Here is a 25,736-nt window from a genome sequence, read left to right as displayed (position 1 = left end):
CTAGCCATTCAGGATCTTCTGTTTCGGGTAACGGGATAAATATATTCGAACTTACCGTGTGACCTCTCCCGTCACCACTTACCATTTTCCGCCGTACGCAAGGAATTTTTATTTCCTATGACTTGGCTCTATCGCACGATCTAAGACGTAAAGATGGTCAACAATTCCTAAATGCCCGTAGCCTCCCGTTTATAAATGTGGCGCGCTTCACACCATAAACGGGACTCTACCGGACACGGTCTCGTAGACATTCCGAGGACCTAACCGCTCGATACCACTTTTGTCACGACCCAACTCCGTAGGCCGCGACACGTGCCCTAGTTGGGCACTCGTACGTACCTTAACCTAAATTAACAAAATATTAAAGATAAACGAGATAATAATTTAACAAGGTCGAGTGGGCATGACGCACGAAGGCCGATAAGGCCGTCACAAAACATAGATAAACTCTAAACGTACGCAAATCTCACGAAACATATACAGAACCCACACCACATGTCTACAGACCTCTACAGAACAAAAACATAATCATATGACGGGACAGGGCCCCGCCGTACCCAGAATAAATACGTACATATGCAGCAGAAAATCTTATACCAAAATACGGGCTCCGGACAAAGGAGCACTTCAACAGCGAGTAGATAACCTAAGCAACGGCTCCACAAACCGGTCGTACGCACCGCGCGGCACGAAACGCAGCCCCCGAAGAAAGGGGTCGGTACGGAAAATGTCGAATATGTAAAGCGAGAAAATGTAATAGACAAAACTAAAATCGAACGAGAATGTGCGGAAAACGAACGAGATGCATAGCTAATCAAAAATGCGTACCGAAATCATACGTAATGCATGCGAAAACATATGCAAAAGCCGGCCCCGCTATGGGACTCGGTGAACGAGCGAGGCGCTCCCCTCGTCCCGCGCCAAAACACATCATACTTCAGAGTAGAGAATATCTCCGAAACAAATCATAACATACCAAGTGGCCACGTCACCTCACATAATCAGATATCAGAATATACGTACATGGCACATCATACACCGTAACCCATGTACGTGTAATACCTGCCCCCTCACACCGGGGCGCGGCGAACAATGCAGAGAAGTACGCTTGAGAACATATCCTGGCCCGGGCTCAGTGTGGGAAACATTGAGGCATCCACGAGTGGAGTAGTGAGAAACTAATGCAATCAAAATAATATATATATATATATCCAGAGACTCGATGAGGCGGATCAAATGACAAATCGATCAATGAAATCGGACGAGTCATAGTACGTACCTTTCGGACATCACGGAGATTATGTCAGGGCAGATCATTCGGAGTCAAAGTACGTATCAAAACGTTTCATAGGACTTAATAGAATATTTAAAATGATTTTTATTTAGTAGCTAAAACATTCCTTAAGGCCGCCCGAAGACAAATCGTAAATACAAAAGGGGAAAATCGGAAATAGTGGGCCCACCTCGGTCAATTGAGGTGGCGGACGTAAAGTACATATGTTCAACTTCATAATATCATTTACGAGGATTTTAAGGCAACCGGATTTTATTTACAAAAGTTGGGGAGGTTTAGATCACTTTCTAGTCATTCACAACCTAACTAATTCAATTCTACTGAAAGAAAAGGGCAGATTTTTGAATGCGGATTCCGAAGAGTGGAGTTGTCCCCGAGGTCCGAATTCAAACCTAGTACATCTAGGGCGTGCCAAAGAAAGAATAGGGGTAGCTTTACATACCTTTCTTGTCCTTTACGCTTGCCAAAACTCCAATCCCATTTCGTCAAAAATCTGCAAATGGTCATCTTTACCAGTTACTATTCATGCCAGCTGACATTTCAATCTTTGGTTTCTATCTGGCTACCGAAATTTCGGCAGCACTTCCCCTATAAACATGACACCCCCGAGATTCAACTCGGCTCAAAGTAGTCAACAACAACCCAACAACAACACCAAGAACATCAACAATCACTACAAACCACAACATGACATAACTAGTTTACTTTTCGACATAATGCGACAGTTTCCATTCCGACTTCACAATTTCAAATCAATATCAATATATCCATACCCACATACTAATTTAAAATCATTCAAACACAAGCCAAGAATATTTCAAACCTTACCTTCAATATTCGACAATTCCATATTCTATCCAAACTTCTTATATATGCCCCCAAATCATTCCAACACATTTTCTACACACTAATTCATTACCCACAACCACAATCTACACTCAAACAACTTCATTATCTTAATATCATAAAATCACATTAATGCGACGTAATTCTCTACATCTTATTTTCATGCAAATCTTAACCCATACATGCTCCATTTACATTACAACGATCATGACGACGCAACTAACATGTTAAACAAAATAATTCCATCACCACCTCCTACACCTATAGGCCACGGCCACATGCCAAGTTTCAACTACATCCCATTTTCGTTTTACTTTCACTTCCAATACAAACTCCACAATAACCACAACTAAAATTCAACATAAAATTCAACATAATCACATTATACACTAATACATATACACGGCCACATGCTTGCACACACATTCACCATGCTAACTTCCATATTCTCATAATTTCTACTTATTTCCATATACCACAACACAACCAAACCTTCATAACATAAATAGAAGGGGTGAATTCTTACCTTCCTTTTCAAGTTTCTTCACTTCACCAATTCATCCAAACGACAAAACCAACGGGTTATCTTCCGAAATAATTGCACCACGTTGTAGAGGGACCTTGAATTGGTAGGAATATAGCAAGAGAATAATTTTAGAGGCAAGATTTTTTAGGGTGGATTTTTGGAGCATAGGGCCGAATGCCCCTCCTTTCTTTTCTCTTGTTTTTCTTGTTGTTCTTTCTTTCTTAATGAAAGATGAATACTCTTCTCTCTTATATATATCCATCCAACTTGCATGCATGTGAGGGGCACATGCCCCTCTCTAGATTTTTCTTCCATTTTCCTTTTATTTCTAAAAGATGACTTATTATTTTGTTGTCATCTTTTTTTTTTTTTTTTTTTTTTTTTTTTGTCACATGGCCATTAGGGCCCCTTTTAGGAATATTCTTGAACCCTTATGTGAAATTCCCATTTTGCCCCTCGACTTTTCTCAATATTACCATTTTGCCCCAAGTCTTCCGCATTATTTTCATAACCCATTTTGCAAATTTCTCTTTCCGCCCTTAGCCTCTCCTAATATTTTCACACTACCACTGTCCATAAACATTTTTCATAACCTACTTACACATTAAAAAATTTTTGAAGATGGTCTCGCCCTTAACTTTCCGCGACGACCTTGAAATATCCAGTGTGAAGGAAGAATCATCAATTTATAGAAATACCAAACTTTTCCTCCAAGAAAGTTCTAGTCAAATATGGAAGAGATCTTTTCCACCTAGGAAACCATTTCCTCCAAGAAAGGAATTTTAATTATGATAGAAAATCAGGGCAAAACCCTAACAAATCTCCCCTTTTGGCTTGGATTTTCTTGACAAAACTTGATCTGCCTGCTTCATATATATAATCTTCATCACTGTTATGTGGCATGGTTAAAAATAGGTATGGTTTAAAATTGAAGCCCTATGCGTTAAAAGTAAGCATGTGTTAAAACTGGTTTTTATTTTTAAAGATGTAACAACCGGATTGTTGATAATATGGATGAAAACTTTGTCTCCACATCATGTAATACTTCAGATTTTTTATTTCTTTGATAAAAAATCTTGATTATCATCATATTGGTTGTTCTTGATTTGAACCTGCCGCCTTGAACCTGTTTTCAACCCGTTGAACCATTGGCTCTGATACCACTTGTTGAGATCGAAATAATCAAAGGCGTCATGCGAAACTTACAATTGTAAACCTTGAACGATGATAAATCAGACGATTAAGAAAACTCTACTAAAAGAAGCATAATATTTAATATGGTTTGGTCAAGTGACCTACATATTGGAAAACTAATATAAAAAGAAAAAAATTAAAACTATGAGAGAATAATCTCCCCCTAAATGAAATTGTTTTAATGACTACATTGTGGATGCTTTTCTCTATGTTTTGTGTGAAGAAAAAGATCCTCAATTTATAGAAATACAAAACTTTTCCTCCAAGAAAGTATTAGTCAAATATGGAAGAGATCTTTTCCACCTAGGAAACCTTTTCCTCCAAGAAATAAATATTAATTATGGTAGAAAATCAGAGCAAAACCCTAACAGGTCGCTGCCGGGTTGCTGTGTCGCTTTTGGGAGATTGGCGGTTTATATTGCAAAGAATCCATTCCAGAGGCTTAGTTGGCGTGGGGATTTTCAATTTCCTTGTCTGAGGTCTCATTTTTTGGAGACCATCAACTTTCTTTAAATGTGGTTTGCTTCTTCTAATTTAACTATGAAAGTTGGGTTTATTTTCTTGTAATTTTTTGAAGTATCTGTTTCAGTGGTTAAATGACCTTTTCTAGAAAGTTTGTTTCAGTAGTCTAATGTCACTTTAGTTTTGTGCGTTAATGACGTTCTTGATACAGGGGGTAAATATTATATCAAGTGTTAGCAAGTTATTAGCTGAACGTTTGTACATGTCAAATTATTTTTCTGATTTTTACATACATTTATGCCATCCATAACATAAAAAAGTAGAAGGTACATTTCCCTACAACATATAAAAGAGAGTATCACTATGTGCATTTGAATAAAAAGGAATCAAAGCCGATGTCTGAAATTGAAAAGGAGTGATTTGCTAGTTGAAGAACATCGCTATATCAATCGTACCAATGAATAATGTTTTCGCCAATATTATATTAATGGAAGAATGTTACACGATCTAAATTTATTCCTTTAGTTATTGTTTTACTGTTTTTTCAAAAATTTATCTGCCTTCTACGAGGAAAGATTGAAAAAGGTGTATTATCTTTTGTATAATCATTGGAAGAAATTGACAAATAGTCACTTTTCAGAACGTTAATTGAAATGCAACCATCCTTTTAGCATTATCCAAATTTCAATCGTTTTTAATAACATTTGAACAAATGTATTCTTAAGGTTTTTGAAGATTTAGGTTGAATCTAGCAATTGAAAATTATTATAATTGATATTAGAAGGTTGCATATCAAATTTGGAGTCACTTAGAGTTGATTTGGATTGATTTTGAAGCAACAACGCATTGGTGAATTTATACACAAGTTATGGTGGTCCTTAGGATGTGGCCAAAAATCCTAATGGATTGCCAGAATTTTAAAGACTCAACAACAAGACAAAGTTGCAACATTCAATTTTAGGATAGAAAAAAACAATGATAAATTCCCTTGTCAAATGATTTTCACTAGGTAACAATAACGAAGTAAGCCTGTCAAGTAGGCAAGGCTGGGCCATTTAAACGTGAGTCATACGGGGCCGCCTCCCTGGGCCGAGTCAGGCCGTCGTTAAGGGGCCGAGCTTGAGAAGGGAAAAGGGTGTCGGCCCAACCCCTACCCGGATAGGGGGTACACCGCAGGCTAACCGGGCCAGGTTTTAGTTAGTGGGTCGGGCCGGATTTTATAATTATTTTTTTAAAAAAAAGTTCTAATACTAAAATTGACATTTACATTTACTACTAATAATAAAATTAACATTTACATCTAATGATAGAATTGCTAAACTAAAAAAAAGTTTAGTCGTTGTCAAATTCAAAAAGCTAACCGTTGTAAATCGAGAAAAGGCCCAAAATCATACATTATCTTTGTCCTAAGACTCAAAATAGTACGTGTTCTTTCACATGGAGCACTAATAGTCCTACTTCTTTGATAAAGTGGTGCACTTTTAGTCATAACCCTAAACACCATTAGTTTTTTAACAGACTTCTTCCCACATGAGTGGCACACGATCTCTTTAGTTCCAAACAAATTTCTACGACATATTTGAGACGTTCTCTTCCTTCTCTACCCAATTTCTTCTCCCAAATTTGTTAACCCTACTTTACAAATTTGTGAGATCAAGTGGGAAATCAGCTGAATCAAATTGATTTTATTAAGAAAGACAAGAAAATGCAATATTGTACGTAAACTTTTAACAATAGAGTATTGAAGAAAGTTTTTGAGTTCATTTACATGGATGTGGAAGATCTTTTCAATTGGGAGTTCCTTGATTCCAACATTTATTTTGTGCAGTCACAGAATTTATTTTCCCTGAATGTTTGAAAACCAAGTTGGAGACGTTTTAGAAATTTGAGATTTTGCCGAGGTAGTGTTAATGAAGATTCAAGGAATACACATTGCTGTTTTCTTGATTTCTCTCATTTTTTCTGTAGTTCGGTGTCAATAAATTTACCATTACTACCACAAGAATGAAACTTCTCAGCAGAATCATTTTTGTAGTTTCGTGTCGACAAATTTGTCACTTCCACATCCTCTTAAAAGTCACATGATTAACTATTTTCTCTTCTATAGCATGTCGAATCTATAATATTATTATGATTATGTTTTCTATTATTAGCTTGATCTCCTTTTAGCTTTTGAAATTTCAGCACATCATTATTCGTTGCTTAGTTACAATTAATTAGTAGGAGGGATAGCGTAATTTGCATTAAACTTGCTTAGGTGACACACACGTGGGAGAGATCTGTTACCAAAGTAACAACATTTATGACTAAAAGTGCACGACTTTGTTAAAGAAGTAGGACTATTAGTGCTCTATGTGAAAGAATATTTACTATTTTGAGTCTTAGGACAAAGATAGTGTATGATTTTGGGACTTTTCTCACCATGGGAAAGAAGTTTGAGTTGAGAACTGTGAGAAGCATAGGTTACCTCTATATTACTATATTATATAAGAGCAAATGTGAGGACTTTTGTAGTCCTCACAATAATTTCCCAATTTTTTAAAAACTTTTTAATTAATTACTTTTATGTCCTAATTTTATTTATTTAAGTCAATTTTTTTTGTTTTTTGTTTTTAAAGTCTACTTTTCAAAAGCTATCGAACCAGGGACTTTGTATCCTCACAATAATTTTCAAATTTTTTAAAACTTTTTAATTAATTACTTTTAGGTCCTAATCTTATTTATTTAAGTCAATTTTTTTGTTTTGTTTTTAAAGTCTACTTTTCAAAAGCTATCGAACCTTCCACCTCATTTTTCACGTTCTTTGATTTTACGATTGGTGCTCGATATCCGCATTTGAGCCCAATTCAATCCAAATAAACCGCATCGCGCCTATTCGGGGGGAGCGCTTCCTCCAAAGATTTTTTTCCATATCCATGTTCGAACCCCTAATCCCCGATTAAGAGAGAGCACTCCATCGCACAAGTTAAATTATGTATTTGTCTTAAAAGTTCATTAACTCGTATAGATTATTTATTTAGAACTAAATAACCGAAAAATTAGGATACATAAGTTATAATGTCAAATTCGGTTTCAAATTTGATTTGAATTAAATAATTTCATCAAAATGGAAGTTAAAATATTAATGGAGTGGAATGAAAATTTTGCTTTCATATAACTACCCACTGTGGGACTACAATGGGTATATGGTTGTTGTTGTTGACCACTTGTACTAACACAAATTATGTTTCTTTAGTTAAAATATCTACTTTTTATATCTTGAGTTTGGGCTTAAGATCGGCCTCACATAACTAGTATATATATATATATATATATATATATATATATATATATATATATATATATATATATATATATATATATATATCACAAATTCACAATTTTTATAGTTAAAATCAAAGATGAACTTTTTGACTCCCCAAATAACAAAGGTTTCAATTTTTTAGGGAGGAAGGAAGAACCTGAAAACCCCATATTAATTAAAACTGGAATTTTTCTATATTAATTTTTTTGTACCCATTAAAATGACATGACCAAATTTCAAAGTTTACACATTTGAACAGTACATCAAAAGTAAGAAAGAAGTTACAGTTGGGAACTGGTGAGAAACATAGGTCACCTCTCTCTCTCTCTCTCTCTCTCTCTCTCTCTCTCTCTCTCTCTCTCTCTATATATATATATATATATATATATATATATATATATATATCACAAATTCAAAAAATTTATAGTTAAAATTGATCGAAGAAACATTTTTTAACTCTCCAAATAACAAAGTCACGCGATTTTTAAAGAAGGAAGAAAGAACCCCAAAACCCCATATTTATTAAAAATGGAATTTTATATATGAATCTTTTTGTGCTTATTAAAATTACATACGTGTCCAAGTTTCAAGTTTACACATTTGACCAGTACATCAAAAGTAGGAAAAAAGTTTCAGTTGAGAACTGTAAGAAACATAGGTCAACTCTCTATATATCACAAATTCACAACTATTATTGTTAAAATTGATAGTTTATATTTGAACTTTTTAGCAGGGGTGGGCGTTCGGTTTTTCGGTTCGGTTTTTTCAAAGTTCGGTTCGGTTTTTCGGTTTCGGTTTTTTGAAAGTGGATACCGAACACCGCACCGAATTAGTTCGGTTCGGTTTCGGTTTTTTGAAGTTCGGTTCGGTTCGGTTTCGATTTTTTAATTCGGTTTTTTTTAGCAATTACACATCTCTCCATTTATTTCCATTTCCTTCTTGATTGCTTCGAGTTACAGAGTTTTACGCTAGACTAAATGTTTGAAGGTTTGATGACTTTAGAATCCAACCATAGTGATCATCCACACATACAAGATAATACTATACAAAATATAATGTATTATATAACGTATAATAAAATCATACGACGTATATAAAATTTTATATAGTGTATAATCAAATTATGTGAGTTATATCTAATTTATTATAATAGGTGAAATAAATTATATGAATATTATTCTATGTATAACATTTTTATTATACTATATATAATAAAAATCAACACTAAAATTATTAGTATACTTGTATTCAATATCCGTAGTGTTAAATGAAAACCGAGATTTTATTTTTTATGGAACAATGAAAGAAGTTGAGAATAAGGAGGAAGTAGAAAAGGTAAGAAAAAAACGCTGGAAAAAATCTTTAATAAGGAGGAAGTATGAAATTGTATAAAAACGAGTTATACTATGAACAACAAATAGGTATTGGAGTTATTCACGTCGAAGGGTTTATATATATAGCAATTTGATTTACTATAAAACATTTAACTTGTCATGTAATGTTTAATAACATTTAGTTACTAAGAGTATGTAAATATTATAATATTATCGTCTACTTATGTTTTTTTCCCAAAAAAAAAATTGTATTCATGTAGTAAATTTTCAAAAAAAAAAAAAAAAAATTCGGTTTAACCGAAAAACCGGTGAACCGGAACCGAACACCGAACCGAACACCGAAATTTTTATTAAAAAAAACCGAAAACCGAACCGAAATACCGAAAAACCGAAACCGAAAAACCGAATTAATTCGGTTCGGTCCGGTTTTTCGGTTTTCGGTGTTTATGCCCACCCCTACTTTTTAGTGTGTGTGTGTGTATATATATATATATATATATATATCACAAATGTTGAAAGTCAATATAGGGTTTCCAAAGCTCTCACAAGAAGCACAATTCATAATATGTTGAAAACTAGTCATGAAACCTAATATTCTACTATTTATACTAAGGGCTAAAAGTAGTAAAGAAAGACCTAATTGCCCTTCATTAAAGTTACAAGCAAATTAAAATGGTAGAAAACTTAATATATTAAATATCTTCAATTCTTCCATGTTGGAGCCTTCCATAGGTTCCATCTTCATCCATAAAGCTTGCAATGTTTGACGGTCCCTAGCTTGGGTCCTTGTGAAATGCCTTCTTGAAGTAGTGTAACTTTGATCCCATCACTCTCCCCTTCTTTAAAAGAATTCGTCCTCGAATTTTCCACATCTACATCAACAAGAGATAAATCACTAACATTGAAAGCATTATGGACAAAATACTCACTTGGTAGGTCCACTTTGTAAGCATTATCTCCAATCTTTTCAAGCACTTGAAAGGGTCCGTCTCCTCCTGGCATAAGCTTGTTCTTCCTTTTGTTTGGAAATCTTTCCTTCCTAAAAAGAACCCATACCCAGTCACCGGGTGCAAAGGTGACTCTTTTTCGTCCCTTGTTGGCTCTTTTGGTTGCATCTTTGTTGGCCTTCTCAATTTGCATTCTTACCTTTATATGGATGCTCTTCATAGCTTTTTCCTTAGCTTTTGCATCTATACTCACAATAACATCTTTAGGTAAAGAAGTTAAATCTAATGGAGTCAAGGGATTAAAGCCATAAACACACTCAAAAGGGGTTTTACCAATAGATCTATGAATAGTTCCATTATATGCAAACTCAATTAATGGCAAATTGATCCTCCCAAGTAGTTAACTTCCCTTTAATAATAGCTCTAAGCATGTTACCTAAGGTTCTATTAACCACCTCGGATTGACCATCTGTTTGAGGATGACAAGAAGTTGAAAATAGCAACTTGGTTCCCAAATTTCCCACAAACACCTCCAAAAATGGCTAAGAAATTTTGAATCCCTATCTCAAACAATTGTTTGGGGAACACCATGCAATTTCATCACATTATGAACAAATAAAGTAGCAACATGAGATGCATCATCACTTTTATGACAAGCAATTAAGTGAGCCATTTTAGAAAATCTATCCACAACAACAAAGATGCTATCCCTACCATTTCTAGTTCTAGGGAGGCCAACAACAAAATTCATGGAAATATCTAGCCAAGGGCCGCTTGGAATAGGCAAGAGGGTATACAAGCCATGGGGTTGGGTACAAGATTTTTCATGCTTACAATCCAAACACCTAGCACAAATTTTTTTCATATCTCTTATCATCTTAGGCCAAAAGAAATGTTCACTAAGAATAGCTAAGGTTTTTGACACTCCAAAATGACCCACCAAGCCTCCATTGTGAGCCTCTTTCACAAATTTTTTTCGCATCTCTTATCATCTTAGGCCAATAGAAATCTTCACTAAGAATAGCTAAGGTTTTTAACAATCCAAAATGACCCATCAAGCCTCCATTGTGAGCCTCTTTCACCAACAACTCTCTCCATAAAGACATAGGTACACAACGTTTTCCATTCCTAAACAAATAACCCTCCTTCAACTCAAACCTAGGAGTTCTAGCTTCATTACCCTCCTTAACAACTTTCAAACACCCACTCAAGCTTACTTGACACTCTCCAAAGACTTTCCCAAAATCAACATCACTAGGATATAACTCCTTCAAACTCTCAAAACCCATCAATCTAGAAGTCAAAGTATTCATCAATGCATATCTTCTAGATAAAGCATCCACCACAATGTTCTCTTTGCCTTTCTTATAATTAATCACATAAGGAAACGACTCAATAAATTCTATCCACTTGGCATGCCTCTTATGAAGCTTATTTTGGACTCTAATATGCTTCACAGCCTCATGATCGGTTCTAATCACAAACTCCTTATCCCACAAATAATATTGCCAATTTGCTAAAGCTCTCACTAAAGCATAAAGTTCTTTATCATAGGTAGAATAGTGAAATGGAGCTCCTCTTAACTTCTCACTAAAGTAAACTATGGGTTCACCTTCTTGCATCAAGACCGCACCAATGCCTACTCCACTAGCATCACACTCAATTTCAAACATCTTCTCAAAGTTAGGAAGTTGAAGTAAAGGAGTGGAACTAAGTTTCTCCTTTAAGATCCTAAAGGCTTCCTCTGGTTTCTTACCCCAAACGAATGGCTTATCCTTTTTAATGACCTCGGTTAGAGGAGCGGCTAGAGAACTAAAACCCATCCAAACCTCCTATAAAAAGTTGCCAACCTTTGAAAGCTTCTAACATCGCTAATGGACTTAGGGGTTTGACAACTCCTAATAGCCTCTACCTTCCATCATCCACCTCAACTCCTCTTGAGCTTACAATAAAGCCAAGGAAAACAACACGGTTCACACAAAAAGAACACTTTTTTAAATTCACATACAACTTTTCATTTCTCAACACATCAAATATGAACTTCAAACATTTTACATAATCATCCAAGCACTTACTATACACCAAAATATCATCAAAATAAACCACAACAAAATAATTGATAAACGGTTTAAGTACATGGTTCATTAATCGCATAAAAGTGCTTGGTGCATTGGTTAGCCCAAAAGGCATTACCATCCACTCATATAAGCCAAATTTAGTTTTGAAAGCGGTTTTCTATTCATCTTTGGGTTTCATTCGGATTTGATGGTATCCACTTCTCAAATCAATTTTAGAGAACAATGTAGAACCACACAATTCATCTATCATATCATCAAGTCTAAGAATGGGATGTCGATATTTTACTGTAATTCAATTAATGGCACGACAATCCACACACATCCTCCACGTCCTATCCTTCTTAGGTAGTAGAATCACGGGTACCACACATGGACTTAAACTTTCTCTTACCAATCCTTTACCCAAAAGTTCCTCCACTTGTCTTTGTAATTCTTTGGTATCTTGAGGGTTGATCCTATAAGCAGCTTTGTTGGGTAGTTGAGAACCCGGATCAAAGTCAATTTGATGCTTTATTCCTCTCAAAGGAGGCAATCCACTTGGCATTTCTTCCGGAAATAGATCTTCATAACCTTGCAACAAAGAAGAAACAACACTTGGCAAAGGCAAAGAGGTTAGTTCATTATTAGAAAACAAATAATAACCTTGAGGTTTAATAAGTATGACTTGAGTATCATCCTCAATGTTTAGCTCTTCTATGCTCTCTTGATTTTGCAAAATCATGCACATATTCTCTCTTCCTTTGATCTTTTGTTTTTGTTGCTCACCTCTCTTTTCTTGTGATAACCCATTCTTGTTTGATCTCTCAATATCTCCTTTTTTCTCTCTTAAGTTACCACTTTTCACTTCCTTACTTCTCTCTTTCTTTTCTCTCTCAAGTTTTTCTTTCAACTCTCCCATTTTTTTATATTCCCCACCCACTTGAAAAGGAGAAAGAGGGTTAAGAATGTGCTTTTTACCATCCTTAACAAATGCATATTTGTTGGACCTTCCATCATGTTTAGCCCCTACATCATATTCCCATGGCCTTCCCAATAATAGGTGGCAAGCTTGCATTGGTACAACATCACAAAGCACTTCATCATGATAACTTCCAATCTTGAATTTTACCAACACTCTGTTGGTCGCCTTGAGTTCACCACATTCATTGAGCCATTGCAACCTATAAGGTTTTGGATGCCTTCTAGTTGGAAGTTTCAATTGTTCCATGATAGATACGCTAGCAACATTTGCACGACTCCCACTATCAATGATAAAGAAACATAATTGTTCTTGAACTCTACACCAACTATGAAACAAGTTCTCCCTTTGATCAAGATCTTCCCTAGCTTTAGCACTCATACTTCTCCTTACAACAGGAGCAAGTTTTCCATCATCATTAATTTCTTCTCCATCCCCTTCACCGGTAAACTCATCACTACAATCATCCTCTTCATGGTCATCCCTAGATTCATCTTCCGTTTGATAACCACCATCATTCAATACAATGATTGTTCTTCTATTAGGACATTCATTTGCTTTATGCCCATGTCCTTGAAATTTAAAACACTTTATTTTAGATGGAGTTTCAAGTTTAGCTTTGTTACCTCCATCCTTGTAGTCCACCTTTGATTTGCCTTTGTCAAAATTGGACTTGAAGTCTTTCTTTGAACTTTTGGATTTGTCCCAAGTAGAAGATGATTTCCGAACTTCCTTAATTTTAGCCCATGATGAAAAAGATTGAGTCTTTGACTTGTTCTCCTTTTGATGTCCCTCCACCTTGAGTGTCATTTTATAAGCATAGCAAAATGATGCAAATCTAATGGTTGCCTTATCTCCTTATTTAAACCCGCAATAAATCTTGCCACAATACTCACCTCTCCATCATCAACATTAGCTCGAAGCCTAGTATGCTCTAACTCCTCATAATACTTTTCCACACTCTTGCCTTCTTGTTCAAGATTGTAAAGCTTTTCTTTCATACGTTTTTTCATATCACCCCAACTTGTAACAAAATTTCTATTCACCAAAGCATCTCTTTCAATTTTCTCCCACCATGTAGAAGCAAAACCCTCGAGATGACTTATCGCATAATTCATTTTTTTTTAACATCACTCACATTGTTGAGAGTAAATTGCCTCTCAAGCTTCACTATCCAATCAAGGTATTCATTCGGGTCACTATTTCCTTTGAAGAATGGAAGTGTAACCTTGATGTTGTTGAATCCTCGATATTCATCATCATTCATTCTATTGTATTCCCTACCATCAACCGGTTGCCAACCTCCATTTCCTCCTTTTCTTTCTCTTTCACCTAACCTTTCTTGTTGAGCTTGATTTTCTACCCCATAGTCATAATTATCACCATCAAAAGAATCATGCTCTTCAAGGTTTTGTAGTTGAAGTTGGGCTCTCACTTGAGGTCTAGTGGCATGTTGTGGAAGAGATATAAATGGCCTAATATGGGCAAAGAGATAAAAGGACTTGGTGGGAGATTATGGAATTTTCTAAAGAAATGGTTCTTTAGCAAGTACAGGAAAGTGAAGATGAGGATGCAGTATGAGAATTCCATAGTGATGCAGATACAATCAAAGAAAGACTTTTACAGTAACTATAAACAACTAAAAGTTCTCAACTTTGCTCACTGGATTCCCTTCTTGAATGGGTTTTTAGCCAAAATTGTCCCTTATCTATGGGAATAGGTCTATTTTGATCCATCAAATTTAATCCTGAGCATCTTTAGTTCCTTAAGTTTGGTAAAGTGGATCATCTTTGGTCCAACTAACGCAATGGACTTAAAAACTAACAGTGACTACTAGAAAATACTACTAAAAACACGGCACAATTCGAACGAAAAAGAATGACCGAGCTCTTCGATTTTATTTAAGAAAAAATTTAAAAAAAAAATTGGGATCAAACAGACCGAGTCGGTTGGTTTTCAATCGATTTGAAAGTAGGTTGATTTTTCTTTGGTCGTTTTTTGCAGTCACCGTTAGTTTTTAAGTTCATTGTTGCTCCCAAACGCACACGCAAGTATACGTGGTCGTACAAGTAATATAGACTGTTAAGTCCAAATATCGATCCCACAGAGACTTAGATTCTACTGTTAAACTAATTCAAATTCGGATGAAACTATTCAAGAAAGTGAAAATCAAGATGTTTGTTGAACTAAACTACAATCGAAAAGTAAACAATTTGTGATGGGTGTTTGTTGTGCGAATCGGGAATATCTTGACAAAGATTGTACGAATTATCGGATGAGAAAAAGATCTAGGGTCATGGCTTTCGACAATCCGGTTGATCTTCGACAATTTCACCTATCTTATTTCGGGTTACTAGTTGACGGGTTAATTATGCTTTATGATATTCTCTCGAACTACTCACAAGCCTGTAGATGTTACTGTAACGCCTATATCTCTATGGTCATTAGAGGTAACAAGAACACATTTATTTCTCCGTATTCAACTAAGTAGGGCTAAAGGGTATATCTCTATCCTCAGTAGCAAAACGATTAAATCGAACAAACTCTATTTATTCTTATTACGTACGTGAATTCCCTTTCTCAAGTTCAATTCACGCACCACAGATAGTGTCTAACTATTGGCCAGATAATCAAACAATTAAGATCAAGAATAAATAAGCAACCCAAAATATGGAAAATCAATAGGTAATACTTGTCATCAAATCAACTTTCAAGTCTTTCGCCACAACCCTAGAAGTAAGAAGTTTAGCTACTCATGATTCGTTCATAGACAAAAGAATTCATGAATAACCTAGGGTTGAAAAATATGAAAAATAAAAGAAACCTAGAGAGAGAAAAAGAGAACGGTGGCTTACAAATCCTTGAATAAATCCCAGCCCCCCGTTCTCAGCAAAATAAAACGTCTATATATAGTCTAGGGTAAAAATACAAAATAAGGAAACCAAATCCTAGTCGAATCGGGAGAACCGCGTAGAGTTCCGCTTTCCTTCCGCATCGCGGAAGGATCGCGCAAGATACGGGGTTCTTTTTTTCTTCCGCGATGCGGAAGGATCGCGAGGCTCTGATGCCTGGTCTTGTGTCCGCTTTCTTCACGCGATGCGGATGGAAAGCGGGCCTTCAGTTCAGTTCCTTTCTCTTTTTGTTCATCGATCTTCAACTCGTCACCTTGTCTACTCGTCATATGCTTCCAAATCCCTCACTTTAAGCACCGTTTTCCAGCATTTGTCATCTTCGTACCTATGCACATGGAATACGACGACATAAGTTCAAATACGACGATTGCGTCACGAATTAAGCGATAAAAGTCATAAGAGTAGGATGTAAAATGACGCAAAACACGATATTTGTGCCAAATATCATTCATTATGTTAGTTGGACCAAAAATTCAACTGAATTAGGCATTAGTCCCTTAAGTTTGCTAAAGTGGAGCACCTTTGGTCCAACTAACGTAATGAACTTAAAAACTAACGGTGACTACTAGAAATACTAGTACTAAAAACACAGCACAAGTCGAACGAAAATGAACGACCGAGCTCTTCGATTTTATTTAAGAAAAAATTTTAAAAAAATTGGGATCAAACATCGAGTCGAAAAAAATTGGGATCAACCAGACCGAGTCGGTCTGTTTTCAATCGATTTGAAAATAGGTCGATTTTTTCTCGTATTTTTTTGTAGTCACCGTTAGTTTTTAAGTTCATTAGGTTAGTGGAACAAAAATTTAACTCAATTAGGCCAAAGTTAGGCGGGTGATTTATAGACTGCAAGGTCTTAGATTATAGTATGCTGTGTAGCTATCAGCATCGTTCGACTATATCTATCTTTGGACTGCAACGAGAGCCACTTATCTATAAACAATTGTCATTCATGATAATTTATTGTTGAATTTGGCTTCTATGCGCTGGCAGTGTATTGTTTTTTTTTTTTTTTTACACTATCAAGTCATGGTGATCTAAAAATAGATAACTCTATTATAAGCCTAATTTAGTAGTTCGGGAAAACGTAGAGTAATCATCCGCTATAACAAGTTAAAGTATACCATTGACATACAAATTATTTACACTAACACGTATATAATAAGCTAAATCCTTTACTAATTATGCTTGTCCCCAGTGGTCCCGAAACAATCTTACTCATTCAATAGAAATGAGTGAAATTTGGCCTTTGTCTTGTACTTTCAGATTTTTTTGCATTTGCACCCTTAATGAGTGTATAGTCTTTTGTGATTTGTACCTTATTCTATTATATTCGCAGCCTAATCTCTTTTATTGCTTGCAAATCAAAGTAATCTATTTCGGTTTAAAATTTAAATACTCTAGAAATATTGAATAGGTTTAAATAGTACTCTTAAAATCGGTTAACTGGTACAAATCCTACAAACTTTATGGGAACGGCACTTATTCTTTTTGACCCATTATTTTAACTGGTTTACTTAATTCTTACAAAAACCCAGTTGACCAATTGGTGAAGTGATTTTCTTTATCTCTGTATGTAACCACTCACGTAGACGATTCTTCAATATATTGTTCATTCTCAACCAAAATGTATTCTGTGCATCTTGGTTATAACAGTTCAATGCCAAATGCATTTTTAGAAAGGGTGAAAATTTTCACCCCCAACTATGCTTTAAAAATCAAATTCCCCCCCTCAACTTTGAACAATAGAAATTCTTCCCCTTTTATCCTACTTGATTTTTTAAATGCCTATTTTACCCTTACATTATAACTTTTGTCTTATTTTTTACTTCTTTAAAATCATGAAATCAAAATATTGGGAAATATTATACGATATTTCCTTCCTTATTTATTCCCTTATTTCTTAGTATATTTTGTATAGAATATTTACCTTGTGTAGGGGTCCTATAGCTGTAGTTTCCATGTAAGGAATTGGATCCTAATTAAGATTAATTGGTTTCTTCTTGTATATAAACTTTCAACGTGAATGAAATGGGGCAGACTTGAACCTCAATATTTCTTGTAGTTTTTCACAAAACTTTAATATTTATTTATACAAGTGAAAAATAGAGGCAAATTTTAAAAATAAGTTATTTATACTGTAAATGAATTTTATTATAATTGAAGAAATATTCCATTAGTGACAACCAAAACTTGTTTATTTATATGAACGATGGAGAATAAGAAAGAAGTGAAAAACTTAAATATTCACACATGCATGTAGATACATATATACATACTTACTGTATATGATACTAATAATCATAAAAAATAGCATTAGATTTTGTTACCAATTCATAACAGTATTATTATACTTATAATGTTAATGAACTTAAATAAGAATTTATAAATACCAAGATTAAAAAAAGAAATATCATATATAATATAAAAATGTATTACATAAATTGAGGATTGAAAAAAGCAAGGGTGAAATAGTCATTGCATTGAATAAAGGGGGGAGAATGTCTATTGTTCAAGTTTGAGGGGGGAGTTTGATTTTTAAAGCAAAGTTGGGGGGTAAAAATCATTTTCACCCTTTTTAGAAAAAATATGCATAAGAAAGGTCAATTGCTCCTTTACGTTACCAAAAAAAGAGCCAAATTTCGGATGACTAGTCATCAAGAAGTTGGCAAAATGTCTACAATTAAAAACTAGTATTTGACATGTCAAGTTCCAAATTCGAATTGGTTCTTCATCCAGGTTAAGAGACCATTGTGTTCGCACCGGCTCTATTGTTAAATAACAATAAAGCAGGACATTTGCACCCACATATATATTTGAATTTGTGGGTAAAGAGCTTGCTTATTGATTGGCTCGCAAGTAAATTCATGGACTCCGTTGGATTATTACTTCTGAGTAAGGGTATGAAAATGGTCCTAATAAGACAATTCAATCAACCTTTTGTTTGAAAGAACTAGTCGTGTTCCATCTTCTCAAGAACTATGGAATTTCGAAAAGTTCATTTACTTATTACATATCTTCACAACTTTATTAAATTTCCCGGGGGAAAAAAAGAACTCACAAGGTCAAGTTTTCCAATTTAAGGAATGATAAGCTTTCTAACTTTATGAATTGGCCATTTGCACACAGGGCACACCCTACTTTCAGCATGCACGATCCTGCAGGAAATTGCTCTTCTAAGTAAGCGTTTAAACATAAAACATGTGATATTTGAATAAGTGGTATTTGGAAGAAAAAAAGTTGAAGAAGGGTATTTGGAAGTTGAAGTTGTGTTTGGACATGCATTGAACTTGAAAAAAAGTATAGAAGTTTAGTTAGGAAAAAATTCAAAAATCAGTCTAATATATAACCAAATGTTGTTTTGAAAAGAAAAAAAAAAAAAAAAAAAAAAAAAAGGAAAAAATTCATGTCCAAACGGCCCCTTAAGAATCTTCATAACTTTTCTTTTCCTTGTGAAAAAGAATTGAGACTTTGTGAAAATAATTATTTACCTATGAGCACATTCTTGGCAAGTTGCACAATGACCACAAGGAACAAAAAAACAGTTTCTTGGATTGTCATAGCAGATAACACATATTTTCTCATCATATAAATCCTTTGAAGAGCTTGATCTACCTGAAATTGCCTGTTCTTTACATGTTCCATAAATCGATCTTACTTCCTTCTGAGGCAACATTGGATCGGTCTCGGTTACTTCTCTTGATACTGGCCTTTCTTCTGCATAACTCTCGTCACCACAAGCCCCAAAAGATTTCAGTATAAGGAAAATGATTATTACTGACATTCCTGTTGTACAGTAAAATTAGGTAAGGCCAACATTTTTAGTACTAGTCGGATACTTGATCTTTCTATCTTTCAATATAAGTATAGAACATAATGGTAATTATCTTGAGACTTTAATTGCCTGAGAGATTACCTAAAACTCCAAGATAAAAGACAAAACGGATGATGCAAGATATCTCAACGTACGACGTTCCAGATAGGTCTTGCTGCAGTGGACACATCGATCGTTAAGCAAATTTCACTAAACTATGCTGACATTCTTCATTTTTCAATAAAATGCATGGACTTACTGTATCAGGTGTTGCCCGAACGACATATTGGTTAGTAGGGTATGCAAGATTTAGGCGACTGGGTCCAGTTCTTGTCGAACACATGCTCTTTGCTTTCTTTACGTCGTAGTACATTGTTGATGAAATGTTCACATCAACAAGAGAATTATCAAAATGATGAAAATCCCATATTAGAAGAGGAAAAAAATGGCAAGTTAGTAGGTGTAAGTAATGAATATGGCTGTTTCATCTTTCCTTTTTTTTTTGTGCAACAAATTGTTATATGTAAGAAAGGCAGGTATTATGAATGTTAGGTATGTAGTAGCTTTTTCAGAATTCTTGTTGAGAGCTACAGTTTACATTTATATATTTAAAGGACATGGTCAACTCTCATACAAATATTCTAATTACGCAATTTTGTTTACTGTTGTATTTCCTCGCTCGAAATTGATTCCAAAATCTTAAGTGGTTGTTTGGTTTGTGAACAAGTTATCCCGAGATTACTATGTGGAGAATATAATAACACGAATTAAACAATGATGAGATTATTTAGTGGATATACCTTTTTTTGGTATGAGCCGAGGGTTTATGGGAAACAACTTCTCTACCTCTCAAGGTAGGGGTAAGGCCTACGTACACTCTACCCTCTCCAGACCCACTCATGGGACTTCACTGGGTATGCTGTTGTACCTTTTTTTCGGTAAATGTTTGGTTCATTGCATTCAAAATGGGACATAAAAGGTAACAATAATTTGCAGTCCAGTTCATTTCAAGCGCTAAGCAATCTTGGGCATCACTACTTATTAGTACTTAGGAACCCAAATGCAAAAGTAAGGTTTCTTGATCATCCATTTGCTTTTCCGAGAAATACAAGTTGACTTGCAAGCAATTCATGGACAGGGAGAGGACAAAAGATCCCTTTTATCTTGAATCTAATATGTGCCCTGGGTGTAAATTCAAAGGATTCTTGTAAATTTTTGTGTGTTGGCAAAAATATGTCCTGCCCAAAGGCCAAAGATAAGCAAGGGCCACCAAATTTAAGTTGTATGAATATACTCAAAATAAGATATACACAAATTTTTCAAACAGACATGAGGCTTGTTTCAGATATTGGTTTTAGACCCCATTTTCTGTTGAGCTGACCCTAACAACATCCTCAGAGCAGCATGAAGCAAAATTGAGCAAACTTTCCAACTTGAAGAAGCCAAGAATGCAGTCCTATTCCTATTCCCAAGCATATGTGAAAGTAGTCATTGTATTGTATCTTCGAAGAACGAATCCGCTATTTCCAAAGGAGAAGACAATGTGGAGGCACATTTGAACTGTTATAGAAAAATCATACAGTGTCACATCAGATTACTGAACTATGAAGGTGATTACGATAAAATCACCAATTATCAAACACTGACTGATACCTTATGCAGCTTGTACTTGTCCCTCACAGCTGCCAAAGTACTTCCCTTTCTACTTAATTGCAAGTCATGTACGATAAGAACACATTCCTTTAAATCTGCTGCTCTATATCTTGAGCAACTTTTAAGGGCCAGATTCTGTAAAATGGATAGAGTTAATTTAGCACTTCTATATATCAATGAGCTAAACATAGTAAACATTGAATCAAAATCCTCACCCAAGGATGTGACTTTGGCTGTAATGTGAACCTTGAAAGGAATATCACAGCAGCAGCTACCAAAGAAGGCAAGAATTTCACGCAGTTGTAATCCAATAAACTTAACTCTACGAGGTAGTAGCCTAGAAACTCCAACTGCAAATTGGCTTTCTGTAAAGAGCAGGAAAAATAAAATAAGCAAACATTTAACAGAAACAAAGTTGAATTGTAAACCATAATGTTCATCTCATATTTGTGTACTTACTTTGTAATCTGCTTGAGCAACCCTAGTCAATCTTCTGAGAAATTTTTTGGTTGTGCGATTCTCCATTTCAAATTTGAGGGATTGTAGCACACTAGCCTCCATGTTTACCACCTCTTTCTTTGTAAATGTATTGTCTGTAACGTAACAACAGTGCTCAACATTTGGAGGGCTAATTTCCTCATACTTCCTATTACAGTGGCGGAGCCAGGATTTACGCCGAGGGGGTTCAAAATATAAAAAAGTAAACATGCGAAGAAGCCTAAGGGGGTTCAACGTCTACTATATATACATAAAAAATAATTTTAACCTTGTAAAAACAGTGTTTTTTCCTCCAAGGGGATTCGGATGAACACCCTCGGCATAGTGTGGCTCCGCCACTGCTTCCTAATCATAATCAATACATTATATTAGGTTCATAAGCAAACTTACACACATCACCAAGGGAATAAAACCAATTCTTGGATTCAATACTTACGCAGCAATGAGCATTGCAGAAACACCAAAAGCTGAAGTCTTTGCCTAGGGATGACATTCACTGAAAAGAATCCGTCAATGTAGGAAACAGTAAGATACTAAATGTCTACTAAAAGTTTGTATTCCTCAGCAACTTCCACCAATCAGTCAACCAAAACTCCTCTTATGTTTGCAGTCACATCAATCCTTGTTCATACGTAGGCTTCTCTGGTACGAAATGGGCCATTCAAATAGGTACATTGCTCCGGCCCAGAATACGATTAATCCAGCATGGGTAATCAGGCAATGGTTTTCTCTTTTTCTCAATCTGATTCAAAACACCACAGAGTAAGTCAAAAAACTCAAAAGCCCAAATGCAATTACGTTAGGGGTCGATTACTGTGTATAAGAATAGCACTGAATAGGCGTTTAATTAATACAAGTATTGGTTATACATAGGTTGAAAACACTACTACACAAGGAATTAAACAATATCAAAGCTAATACCAGTATTATTTTCTCTAATACTAGTATTGCACTACTTTACATGGCTGGAAATCAAGATTTGATTAATTCAATGATATTAACCACAACCCAATTGAAAATTCAATCTTTATTGTGTGCCCATTCGCAAAAATCATCCATAAGAAACTAAATCAGGCTCTATTAGGTAAGACGTCTTGATAAACAAACAACTTTACATGGGGTGGAAATCAAGATTTGATAATTCAACTATATTAACCACAACCCAGTTTCCAAAATTTCAATCTTTGGTGTGCCCATTTGTGAAAATCATCATAAGAAACCAAATATCATTCTATTAGGTAAGACCCAATTAAACATTTGCCTTCTTAATTCTTTTTATAAAAAACTAGTATTGTACCCCGCGCGATGCACAGAAAGTGTAAATAATCATATTAAATTCTTAATCTGACTTTGAGCATATTAGATCATACTATTATTTTAAATAAAATTTGAACAATCATCTTATTTTTCAAGTCATATGCTCAATAGCAAAAATCTTTATTAAATCAAAGAAAACAAATCATATAATCGTCAGGATAACTTTTTCTTCCTTATTTTTCTTTATTACATTATCGACGTATTTTGTAATTACATTACTAAATATGACTTTTATTAGCTTGTTAGTTGGCTGAATATCCTTATCCACTACTCTCATTTCAATATAACATAGATATATAATTTGCTTACTCTTGACTTTTTTTATACTTTTATTCTATTAATTTTCAATTATATGAGTTACTTAATTTAACTACTCTATCTTTCAATTTAAATTCAAATCAAAATTGAAACAGTTCTAACCTTTTAAATCAAATCCAATTTGAATTAAAGTGGGTGAATTACATTATGAATTAAGTTATTGGGTGAATTACATTATGAATTAAGTTATTCTTTATTTGGTAATTATGAAGTCCAATTATTCCTCTTAAGATAACCATGTCATTGTGTTGGCAAACTAAGTCGTTGAAGTAGTAATGAAACTCCAAAAAATTAATTAAGACTATATCTTTTTCTTTCAATTTAAATTCAAATTAAAGTTCAAATATTTTATCTTCAATTAATATGTTCCAGAAAATTCAAATATATTGTTTTTTTTTTTTTTTTTTAATGAAGAGAGCCTAAATTCCAGCGCTACATCATCTATAACTCCAAGCCAATCCCCGACAACTATTAAAGTTATAATACTCTATCTTTTAATTCATATTCTAACTAATAAATCAAGTATTTGTCAAGTCAAAATGAAATTTTACACCCATAATCACATAAAAGAGTGTTTTCTTATCTACATTGTAGAATCAATTAAGTTTACAAAAAAATAAAATAAGAATAAAAAATATTAAAGTATTACACAAAATAATATTACCTGCTTGAGTTCGAGATTTCTATAATCCTGCAGATAAATTCTTCATCTTGGCTGCCATTAGAAGTGATTTGGCCATGGAATTATTTTGTGCGTGTGTATTTCTTTCTTCTCAAAGAATTTAAATAAATAGAAGCAGTTTATTAGGAAGAAGTTAAACATTTTCGTGTGTTAGTGTGTGCAGAAAATATGGTAGTTAATGTGGATATTAGGGATTGTGGGCTTTGGGACGTGGGGAGTTAATGAGCATATTAGGAAATTTTTTCACTTTTTTCATTTTTTCCTCCTATTTTGTATTTTATCTTTGTCTTTTTTTTACAAAAAATATAAATAAATACAATGATAAAAATATCATTATCCACGTTCCACGTCTTTCTTTCTTGGAGTATTTCATAGTAAACCACGTTCTATTCCGCGCAACCAGCCCCCACCCCTCATTTTTTCCTTTCCTAAGTAGAATTTAAATAAAATGAATTACAAATTTTTAGGACTTCCACTTGGAAATTGTAACCACTTGATCGGGCAGTTTTTGTTTTCTTAATTCTATTTTAAATTAAATTGGTAGCTTCTCAATTCAATTTTTTTAAATTCAAATTCAAAACAATAACTAACAAGTAACTAATTAATTAATTTTTATCCTAAAACTATCCTCTTTTTAATAATCTATAGATAGATACTACATTTTTAAACATACATGAAATGCAAACACACTTGACCATTTGAGATCTAAATGATTAAGATTCACATATCAAATGAGACCTAATACTAACATCCATTTTTTTTTTTTTAAAGAGTAAAAGGACTAACCTATATATATATATATATATATATATATATATATATATATATATATATATATCAGAAACATAAGCACTACACATCTGGGGGTCATCAAATTCCTTGTCTTTTTCAGTAACAGACCTTTTCACCTTCCTCTTAGTGGTAGTCTGCTTAGTTTTGGGCTTCATTTCATTAAAACCAACATTAGACAAATCTTGAATCTCCGCCAAAACAACTCTCTTCTTGTTGGGTTGTTGTAAGTATTGAACCATAACTTCTGCTTCCCTTTTCTTGGCCAACCTTGTTACTCTCCCTTTTGTGTATAAGTGTAGAGCGAAATGGAAGAGAAAGTTGACGAAATGAAAGACAGATGCGTGTATATTTATCATGCAATTACACATCCACTCTTTCCTTTTCCCTTTTTCGTTAACCTTTTTGCACCCTTCTTCGTGACTTGGCCATATCAAGCCAAAAACTTAAAGTCATGTAAAACCAGAAGTGCAAAACGTAAATCAAGCTAGCATTTGGTCATAGATTTTTTATTAGGTTTTAAAATTTTATCTATTTGGACATAATTTTGGATTAGATTTTGAAAATCTGTCTATAAGAAATTTTAAGTTCTAAAAACTGTGTGGGACTTTGATTCCAAAAATTACAAACTTTTTCCAAGTAAAATGATTGGCCAAACACAACTTTAAATGCCAAAAATCACAACTTTAAAAAACTCAAATTTTGAACTTCAAAATTTACAGCTAAACCCTATCCTCTCAAACCCCACTTATGGGATTTCACTTTGTATGTTTTTGTTGTTGTTATTGGTAGTTGTTGGGTTTTTAAAGT

At 34.3% G+C, this 25,736-nt stretch overlaps 1 pseudogene; it reads right to left on the bottom strand.

The window, feature by feature from the left end:
- Positions 1 to 21,057: 21,057 nt before the first annotated feature.
- On the bottom strand, positions 21,058 to 25,189 carry LOC132039999 (putative cyclin-A3-1; annotated as a pseudogene).
- Positions 25,190 to 25,736: the final 547 nt, after the last annotated feature.

This window comes from Lycium ferocissimum, chromosome 12 (genome assembly GCF_029784015.1).
Source record: "Lycium ferocissimum isolate CSIRO_LF1 chromosome 12, AGI_CSIRO_Lferr_CH_V1, whole genome shotgun sequence".
Classification (NCBI taxonomy): domain Eukaryota; kingdom Viridiplantae; phylum Streptophyta; class Magnoliopsida; order Solanales; family Solanaceae; genus Lycium; species Lycium ferocissimum.
Note: the sequence above shows the minus strand (reverse complement) of the source record. Positions and strands in the feature narration are given on the sequence as shown.